The sequence below is a fragment of the Arachis ipaensis genome, chromosome B04 (assembly GCF_000816755.2).
Source record: "Arachis ipaensis cultivar K30076 chromosome B04, Araip1.1, whole genome shotgun sequence".
Lineage (NCBI taxonomy): Eukaryota > Viridiplantae > Streptophyta > Magnoliopsida > Fabales > Fabaceae > Arachis > Arachis ipaensis.
Window position 1 is genome coordinate 77,167,334 of NC_029788.2, and position 10,912 is coordinate 77,178,245.

A 10,912-nucleotide genomic window follows, 5' to 3' on the forward strand; every position below is an offset into this window, starting at 1 on the left:
AACCAAGCCTAAAAATTTTGAATTTCATAGAGATGAAACTTGGGCAAGGATTTTCAAAAATCTTACCACTTTGGTTAGATAAACTAACGGGCTCAGCAAGAGCTTTGCGTGGCCGCAAACGGCACACAAATCAGAGTACCGTAGCTTGAGATATGGTCGAATGAATGTGATTGTGAATAGTGTCTTCTTCCTTTCTTTTCTAACCCTACCAGCTGCTGTGTGTGTTGAGTTATGAAGTGTAGAGTGGCTGAAATGGCCTTTAATGAGAGTATTTATATATTGGGTTTGGGTCCAATTTGGGCCTGCTTTTAATTAATATTCTAAATTTTTTAACCTATTTTAGGCAATTAAATTATTTAATTAAGCGGTTAATTAATTACGCGGTTCTTACATAATATGTAAGTCCTTAACACCAAGCTAATTGTAAGAAGAAAAGAAAATACTTCTTTTTTTAAGAGTTCCATAACAGAGTACTTTTTTTGTGCTCTTAAAAAGAGAATATTCTTTTCTTAAAATTCTTGGAACAAATCTGAAGATCCAAAAAAATGTGGCATTACGAATCATAAGTTCGAAGAAAAAAGAATAGAGCTAGTTAAAAATAAATAAATATTTAAAAGAATTTTTTAAATTACATCTCTTTTTTCCAATGAACTTAACTTAAAGGACATGCTTGTAAGTTAATTTTTGCACACTTAAAAACATTATTTGATATATACATAAGCTGGTAACAATATAATCCTATCCATGTAACCTATATAGTTCAGAAAAAGAATAAAGCTATGGATTGGACAAGCCTAATTTTTTTTTTCAGTTAATCGAATTCAAAAGAATTTTACTATTCCCCTTAACTTTAGTATAACACTTTTTTCGCACATAGAAAGTTTTTAATGAGAGTAAGGATAAACAAATAGTTGAAAAGAGATAACTATTAAAGGAGTGTGTGATGAAATTAAAAAAAAACTAAAATTAAGAATATTTTGGATAAATGTGATTTATATGGTATTAAATAACCATAGAGAATAAAATACAATCTTATCAGAAAAAAAATAAAGATATCAATATGAGTGCACACACTAACTCATATTTTTAAGTGTGACAAACTTGACTGAACCGTACAGTAAAAAAGCTCAAAAGGAGAAAATAAGAACCGAAGAATGAAATGTCACAGACTCGCAGTCTTTTCACCATGGGTAAACTTTCTTTCAATAGCTAGCAGGTCAAAAGCATAAGCTCTCACATCATAGGAACAATCATTTTTTCACATAACGGTATCACTTAAATGGTATAATTGAATCAAGCTAGGGAAGAAAGTGGTTAGTTACAATGGGCATGTGCTCTCTGTGCTAGTGCTCTCTGTGCCAATCGCTCAGTTCTTTCTACCAATCTACTCTCTTTCACTACTTCCTCCTCCATACCCACCACCACCATATCAATAAAAGAAAAAAAAATATTAACTTGAAAACAACGTACCAAAGAGGAAGAGATGGATAACTGAAGAATTTGCTTTTGTTAAAAAGGAAGGAAGGAAGATGTGTGACTCGACCAATGAATTCAGATGCAGATGAAACCCATAGTTGCCGCCGCCGCCTCGTCAATCATTGTAACCCCTACCATTGTCGTAGTCGTGTCCACCACCGCAAGGAAGAGCTCGTGCAGTTGAGACATTCAAACGATGCACGACCGCTTCATCGACCAAGGGAAGGATTGTCGTTGGCCATTAGAGTTTGGAGAGAAGAAAAAATTGTAAAATAGAAAATTATTTTCTGGAGTATAATTGAAATGAATTTTTTGTTTAAACTAACTTTATTTTAAATATTGAATTTTGAAATACTAAGATTTGCAGAACTGATAGAAATAAAAGGAAGAGAAAAAGAACAAATGAATAGGGACAAAAAAAATTTACGATACTGATAAAGGATAGATAAGAAGATTGCGAAGTGAGGGAGGTTGCAGAGAGAACATGTCAGAAGAGAAAGGAAGAAAATTAAATTAGGAAAAAAAATGGAGGAAGAAACCAATTCAAACACTACAAGAAAAAAGGTCTATCGGCACCCTTTTTTCTTGCCACGCTTTTAAAGCGTGCCCAAAAGTGGTCTATGGGTACGTTTTTGCGAGGGTGGCCACTGATTTGTGATTTGGCCACGCTTTTTTTTGCCACGCTTTTCAAGCGTGGCCATAGAGAGAAATCGGCACGCTTTTACGAGGGTGGCCACTTATTTGAAATTTGGCCACGCTTTTTTATTGTCACGCTTGAAAAGCGTGGCCATAGAGGGAAATCGGTACGCTTTTACGAGGGTGGCCACTGATTTAAAATTTGGCCACACTTTTTTTGGCACGCTAAAAAAGCGTGGCCATAGAAGGAAATCGGCACGCTTTATAAGCGTGGCTATAGTGTATTTATTTTGGCACCGTAAAAAAAACGTGCCGATAGAGTTCTCTCCCCTAAAATTTATTTTCCCACTTATTTTTTTTCACACTTAACTTTTTTGGTTTCTTTGGTTTTGATAAAAGTTAGAACAGAGTTAAAGAATTCCCTTTCAAACCCTAAAATCTTTTTAACTCTAAAATTTCCTTTCAAACCCTATTGCGCCGTCACTTCATCTTCACTCTCGAACCCAGCAGCTTCCTCGAGCCTTCATCGTTGTAATCGTTCAACCTATTGCATTCATCGTTCAGCCTTCATCGCGTTCATCACTGCCCTTCATCTCACCCAGCCTGCATCGCCTTCGTCGCACCCAGCCTTCATCGCTGTAATCGTCATCTTCGTCGAGCAGTCGTTGTCTTGAGCTTGCCGTAGCCATCACCATGGTCTTCCTCGAGCTTGCCGTCGCCGTCATGTTCGTCGAGCAGTCGTTGTCTTCCTCGACGCTGCTTTGAATGGCTTTTCCTTGAAAGGTTCAGAAAACCCTAACCTCCATCACGCCGCCATCTATCTCACCGTCGCCACCCTTGGCCCTCAAGATCGCAACCAGGTTCGTCCTTGTTGTTTGGCTTGTTGTCCCTCTCGCCGTTCTGCTCGGAAAGCTGCTCGCCTCTGTCTCGTGGTTCTGCTCGCCTCTGTCTCGCGGTTCTGCTCGCCAGGTCTCGCAGTTCTGCTCACCGTGCTGCTCGAAGGTTAGTGCTCAGTTGTGCTGTTTTACTACTAACATGATTTTTATTTTGAAAAACTTATTACATGTTCCTACTCTTGTGTTTTATATACTTATTTTGAAGTCTTAATGTGGTACATATAAGGTTTGATAACCTAAATAAGACTTGCTTAGATGCTTATCCTGGTGGAGTACATGATGCAAATATGCAATGATGCCTGATTTTGTTGAGTTCTTCGACTTTCTTTCCTTATTAGATTAAAGCTTCTGTTTCTGCGCTATGGAACACACAAGGCTTGAACTGGCCTAGTTCTTTCGAGCAACAAAGACAGAGAACAGGAGACTTAGATATGCTTGATTGGCTTAAGGCCATGTTTGGTTTCCAGGCATGTATTTTGACCAACACACAATGCTAGAGGAGAATGATTTATGATTCATTACATTTTTTTGGTATAATCTGCTTAAATTGTTATTGCATATGCGAATGTGTAGTGCTGTGTGTGATGAAATTGTGAGAACTGAAGATAATTGTTGTAAGAAAAATAAGTAGTTTATTTTCTCTGTAAGTCTCATATGCTGCTGCTTCTTCTACTTCACAGCAGCAACAGAAGAAGAAGAAAGAGAAAAAGGTGTATGATTTACCTGGCCAGAAACGAGATCCACTAGAGGAGGTAGATATACAATTATATACATTATACATGTATGCTTTATTCTCTTATTCCTTATAGCTTTTTCAGTTTTTTGTAATCAGTGTGTTGCATGTGTTTGTTTCCTTGTGAAATTTCAGAAAGATCCTCTCAGGATTTTCTATGAGTTTATATGAGCAAGTTCCCACAAGCGAAATGTCACAAATCTGGTGAGTTTTTCTTTCCTTACCAAGATTTGTTAAGGGTGGGAGACACATTACTGTTTATATGCAACTTTGAGACACTACTGATAGTGTAGTTTTGCCTTTAAGCAACTTTGAGACCCTTGCCAACCAACTGGAGTTTGTATTAGTAGCACCATGCTCTTTAATATTGTTATAATTTTCATCAAAGTGTTATTTCCAAACAAGGTGGATATACTTTTGCATATGGCCTTTACTCGCTGTTATTTTGCGGGATTTACAAGTCGTGAACAATTTTGTTGCTTCGAGATTTTTATGCTTAAGTATTTAATGTGAACTAATAATCTTGTTGTGTCAGTGTGTTCTGAAGGGTCAAGTAAAGAGTGATCACTGAACATAATTTTATACATGTTTCAACAGTATTTAGAACTACTATTTTTTTTCTTTTTGATGTTTGTGATTGGCTTGGTGCAATAATGTTTGCATAAATTAATAAAGCATCATAGCATTTAGTAGAGTATTATATTCTTGTTTCTTTAATATTGGACTAGAGATATAATATAAGAAAAAGAAGGGTCACTGGTTTTTTATTGTGTGGTGCTAACTGCTAAGATTCAGGGACTAGTTAATATTTTCATACTTTGGTTTCTTAAACTTTCAACTATTTTTACATAGTTATATATAATTTATTGATAATCAAATTTTGATGTATTTGATTTTGTTTTCCATATATCTTTGGTTCCTTCAAGTGCTACAAGACCAAAAATCTACTTTTGTGGAAGCTTTGAACTTTAACTATGGGAAACCTTATGATCAAAGTAAGTTTCTCTCAATGACTTCTCCATACATATATATATGGTTTGCAGCATTTTAAATTTTCCTATTGCCAATTGTGTAATATTTAATTTCTCCTTCTTCCTTACTACTGGATAAAGATTAATATGAAGACATCATCATAATATAGAACCTTAATTTTGTTAAAGCAACTCGAAGATTAATCAACAAATTCAATATGGAATAAGCAAAGACTACAAAGTAGTTGCCCGTTAATATAATAATGGTGATAGCCGCAAGTTTCTGTATTTTCAAAAGTATATGATGATATATATGTATGTGACTATGCGAGTTAATGGAATATCCAAGTAATATCTGTATATGTACATTTATCTTCAAAGGATACTTTTTCTATAAATATAGTTTTAACTTATATAAGATTATTTTGTGGTGGTCTTTAAGAATTAGAGCATTATTATCCTTACTATTAGTAATTTTTTTTATAAGTGACAAGAACAGCGAAGGAAACACGGAGCATAAATTTCGAGAAAGAAAATCAAGCTCTAAGTCTATATCTGATAGAGAAATCATGTTGTCAAGTACAAAAACGAATTCCAGCGACACAAAAAGCGTCAAAAGTAACATGGTTTCACCAAGAACAGGTTCAATTTTCACTCTATCTTCATTTCCCTTAATAGTGTTATTAGTGTATATATACAGTTCCAAACATAAATAAATATGACATCATTTTTAAATTTTGATGGTTACAGCCAAACTTATTACGCCACCTTCACGATCTCCTGCTCCAGTATCAGCACCAGCGTCAGCACGTGTTGAAAAGGAATCCAATTTTCGCGGGAAAAACACTTCCATTTTAGCAAGGTGGTTTGGTTTTGGAAAATAATTTAAATCCTATTCTATTTCTAAAGGCAGCTCAATTTTGAAATATTAGAACAAGAGAAAGAAAAGTTGTCTTGCCATTTTCATGTTTAATCAATTTGGATTTGGAATTGGATTTGTTGGACTTAATTGAAGTTCCTTTTATAACATGTACTAACACAAGATTATTTAAAATTCTGCAGGGCAGTGATAAAAACAATGGAGCTCATCATAATGGATGATCATACTACTCATGAAATTTGATATTTTGTAACTAAGTATATAAAAGAAGTAGATATGTGACACTTGTTGGAATTGCAATTCTTATTTACTTGTTATGACTTTACTTTTTGGTACTTTGTCATCAAAATCTACTTTTGTGGTGACAAGTTTTATATGTATGTTTTTTTTTATGGGAAAGTTTATATTTGTTGGATTAGTTCAATATATATAATTTTATTTTGGTCTATGATTTTAAAATTATATATGAATTTTGCAAGAAATATTAGGAAGATTAAGGAAATACTAGGAAGATTAATGAAAAAAAAAATTCTGACCAAACTTATGGGCACGCTTAAAAAGGGTGGCTATATCTTAATCTTGGGATCAACAAGCACGCTTAATAAACGTGGCCATAACTTGGCAACTGGCACGTTTTAAAAGCGTAGCCATATACTCATCTGTTGGCACGCTTTTAAAGAGTACCCAAAGCATACATTTTGGGACGTTTTAAAAGCGTGGCGATATGTGCACTTTTCGGTACGCTTTTAAGCGTACCTATAGGTTAAGACCTATGGCCACGCTTTTTAAGCGTGGCAAGAGATGAAAGCGTGCCAACAAGAAAAGCGTGCCGATAGATCTACAAAAGCGTGGCGATAGAGCAACCGGCACGCTGGCAGATGTGACCCTTTCAAAAGCGTGCCGATAGCTCAAAAAGCGTGGCGAAAAGCTATCGGCACACTTTTTTGCACTTTTCGACACGCTTTTAAAGCGTGGCAGAAGGCTTATTTTCTTGTAGTGAAAGAAGACGTAAACAAAGAACAAAAGAAATTGCTACTGTCGAAGATGATGGAGTATGAGTAAACTAGTAAGAGAGAGAACACAATATAAATATTTATCTGAATCACGCTCCTTCAATACACGTAAGAATTTCACCGAGTAAAAATAAATAATATTAAATATGATAAATATATAATTATAAATATTATATACATAAAATTATAAATATTAAATTAAATAAAATAATTTTAATTATTATCTCTCTATAATTACCGATTATGATTTGGCAAGATATTCAAGAATAGTCCGCTTTTTAGTAGTATTCTCATGCCGAGTTTATGTGCAAATTAAATTAGTTGCGTGAAAAGATATTTGGATAGAAATAATCCGATGATGTATGCATCAAGAAAAAATTTGGTGCATTGTACATACATCAAAACGGTCTTACTGTTTAAATAAGTCTCGATGCATGAAGATTTAATATATTATCTTAATTTATAACGTTAGAGTCACTTAACACATACATGATGGACTAGGTTTAACCAATAATGCTACATAGAATTTACCTTCAAATGCGTGCATTGACCTTGACAGAGCATAAAAGATCGAAGTCTGCTCTTCCATTAATGACAAAACCTACATTAATTATGCTATTTAACTAAACCTTGTGCTAAATTCAGCATGATCGTTGACTTACACATTTCAAATCTAAATTTATTCTTCAAATAAAAAATGTACTTAGGGAAGGTTATATATTACGGAGAGTGAAAAAAACTTGAAATGAAATGAGGTCTGCACTAGTATTGTATATATCTATCTTATATTTTAATTTGTCAACGCAGAAAAGCTTCCAAGATTAACTGAAAAATAATGTCAATATAAGTAATCCATAGAGGAATTCAACTTTTTTCTTCCTCAAAATTTTCATGTAATAAGAGTTGAAATGTATGACTCATGGCTAATTTAAAACTAGTAGCGTATCTGAATATATTCAACTGAATATAATATTTAGGATAAATCACAAATAAATTATTTGGTTTGCAATATTACATGAATATTTTTATTAGAATTTGGTAATATTTTTATCTCATTTATTTCATATAAATCTGTTCGTATTTTGGCTGAGGATACGAGTTTATGAGATTCCAAGACCTTAATTTCGATGAGGTTGACACAAATTTAAAAGGATAATCTACAAAGATACTCTAATATTTAAGTCAGTATAATACACTTAGAGTATTGTGGCCAATCATATCTTACCTCGTGAGTTATCCTTTTCCCTATATTATACCCTTCCGAGATAGCCATTGGGCATTTACTGCCTTAAATATACATTTCAATATCATAATATGACAGTTTAACAAGTTAATGATTTCATCCTTTAGGTAGCGTTTGTTTTGAGGTACTAAGACAGAGGCTGAGAGACTGAGACTCAGTATTGTGTTTGTTAGTTCAAAGACTAGTACTAAAATTTCTGTCTCTGTCTCTAAAATTTCAGTATTTCAGTACCTCCAAAAAGTAGGGACACAGGGAACTGGAATTTTTAGAGATGGAAACTGAAACTTTAATAACATTTTATACCTAAAATACTTTCATTTCAATTAATTAATTCCAATTTTACCCTTTGTGCAAATTAAATTAGAGTTTCATTCTTATTTCAATTCATGTCTCCCATTTTGCACCAAACAGAATATTGAGATTTATTTCAATCCCTGTCTCTTAGCCTCTGTCTCTCAGTCTCAGTCTTTCTGTCTCTGTCTCTCCACCAAACGCTACCTTAATGATATATTCGTTATCCATTAACGAGCAGCTGGTAAAACACTACTAGAAAAATTATTTTTAGTGCCTATTTATTTTAATTTTAGCGGCAATAAAAATAGTCATTAATATTTTTATCGGTAATTTGACATTAACCGATTTATGCTTTGTTGCTAAAAGATTTTAGTGATAATTATACAATTGTCGGTAAATACCTTTTTAATAGCCGTTAAAATTTGTAATTTTTAGCGGCCATTTTCTTGACAATTTATATGGCCACTAAAAGTAATTCTAAGATGGTAATGTTATTTACTTTTAGTTGCAATTACGTTGCTGCTAAAACCGGCCATTTTACCGGCAATTTATATGACCATTAAAAGTAATTTTAAATTTATAATGCTATTCATTTTTAGTTGCCATTACTCTTACCACTAAATCCTAACACTTTTTTTAGTTATATTCACTACAAGAAAAATACCCATTCAGCCACACTTTTTTTAAGCTACATTTGAAAAGCGTAGTCTATTCATAGAATAGGCTACGCTTTTCTCCGTGTTGCCTTTTTATAAGAGAAAAGGATACACAAATGCGGCATCATTTAAAAAGCATAGCCTTAGATATTATAGAAATCACTTATCAAGCGTAGCCGTAGGTTGATATCTATAGATTCACTTTTCGTATCAAAGGAGACGCTTTTAAAGGGTAGCCTATTTTTTAAGTTTTGGGTGCACTTAAAAAGTGATGCCTAATGTATCCAGAACAAAATGCTTATTACTTGGTAACTTTTTTTCCTTTTTTACGCGAAAGGAAACCTACACTTAGCGAAAATTATGTCAATTCCCTCCTAGGTCATCACTCCCCTCCAAAGCCCCTTCATCCTTGCACTGACCCGTGAAGAAACCCTCTCACCACACTCACCATCGCCACTGACCACCCACCATCGCGCAGAAACCCTCTCACTGCACCATCGCGAAGAAACCCTCTCATTGCAGCATCGCGAAGAGGCCCGTACTCATCACCACTCACTACAAGAAAGTCACTCCTATTCGCCCTCACCATCGTCATCTCTGCGCTTCTGACCTTCGCCAACCCTATCGCGCACAATCCTCACCGTCGCCACCACTCACTCATCTTCATCACTCACCACTCACCACGCTGTCACTCATCTTCATTGTTGCTTCTCTTTTCTGCGCGCTCACATCAGGAAGACTCTGCCTCAACTGAAAGCCTCTCATCAGTCGCTCACCATCGCCAAGAAGGTATGTATTCACCTTCATTTGGTTTCTAAAATCTGAAAGGGTAGGATTCCGATTTTAGGGTTGCAATTTGGGGGTTTGGTACAAAATCCTGTGAACTCGTGAATTGATGAACATGCATGCTAATGTTGCAGTGCAGTAGAACTAGTGAATTTGGGGGTTTCATTCTGTTAGTGTTGCACTGCAGGGTTTATTGTGACTTGTTGCTAAAATTTTATGGTTTTCCTGCTCCTGAAGGTCCACTTACGGAGGTTTGCTTCTGTATGATTTTTGGTGCAAAATAATTAGAGCTGTTAACATTTATTGTCTAAATTGAAGTTGCTAAAACAAAGATTGAACTGGATGTGCAGAGTGTCCATAGCAGAAGCTGTGTTATTATATTTTTTGCTTTTACGCACAAACCATTCTTCTGTTAAAATTGTCTTGCCTACTAATAAATTATGAAAACCAAGTAGGGAAATTGTTTGAGATGATTACTCTTTTTATATAAAAAACAAAAAGATTTTAAAGGATTCTAAAACAAGTATTCTCGTATATTTGTTTTGTCTTTCTATTACACTTAGTAAAAATGAAGACATTTTTAAATTTATTGGCTTGGAAGGAATAAAAAGGTTTATTTTTTCAAAATGGGAGTCTTTAACTTTACATGTAATACATGTGTTCCACATTAGAAGTTTCACTGCTTATGCCATGGGGTTTCTAAGGAGTAAGGATCCACTGATTCTGGATAACAATTTGAGGGAACTGGGTGCTAAAATTATATAAGACAATTGGGCAGGTGTAGTTTCCTTTTTGAAGGTCCATTTGAGGATCTCTCTCTCTCTCTCTCTCTCTCTCTCTCACACACACACACATTTCTCTCTCTCTCTCTCTCTCTCTCTCACACACACACACACACACACATAGTTTTGGAATTAAAGAGGTATATTTTTGTTAGAATATGTTTCTGCACTATGATATTATTTTAAATCTTGTACTTAGCTATATTTCTAGATCTCATGCTCTTGAATTTCTCTAAACTTTGGTTGCTGCAACTTATTGTGTTTATCCTTTGATTAAATGGCAGTAGTAGTTTTATATCTAAGTAACCTTTCCATTGAGTATGTTTATGCTCAAATAAGTTAGGCTACATAATGTATTTATTGACCAGTCAGCTGTTTGATTCTTGGATCTGTGAATGATTGTTGCTTTCTTAATCAACACAGTTTACTTTGTAGTGGTAAATGGTAATGTTCCAATAAACGAAAATCAAGTACTAATGGGGACTATTATTCATTTTTCTAGAGTAGTTTACTGATTTCATGTTTTTAATTGTTTCACTGCCATTA

General features: G+C 34.4%; 1 long non-coding RNA gene across 2 annotated transcripts; it reads left to right on the plus strand.

Moving 5' to 3' along the window:
• Positions 2,538-6,010, plus strand: LOC107639401. Of its 2 annotated transcripts, none has more exons than XR_002361210.1 (7): positions 2,538-3,114; positions 3,692-3,760; positions 3,877-3,945; positions 4,668-4,736; positions 5,200-5,354; positions 5,463-5,574; positions 5,775-6,010. It is a non-coding gene; the product is annotated as an uncharacterized LOC107639401 (long non-coding RNA). The 2 variants fall into 2 exon arrangements; XR_002361209.1 differs by having other exon boundaries at positions 2,539-3,114; positions 3,689-3,760.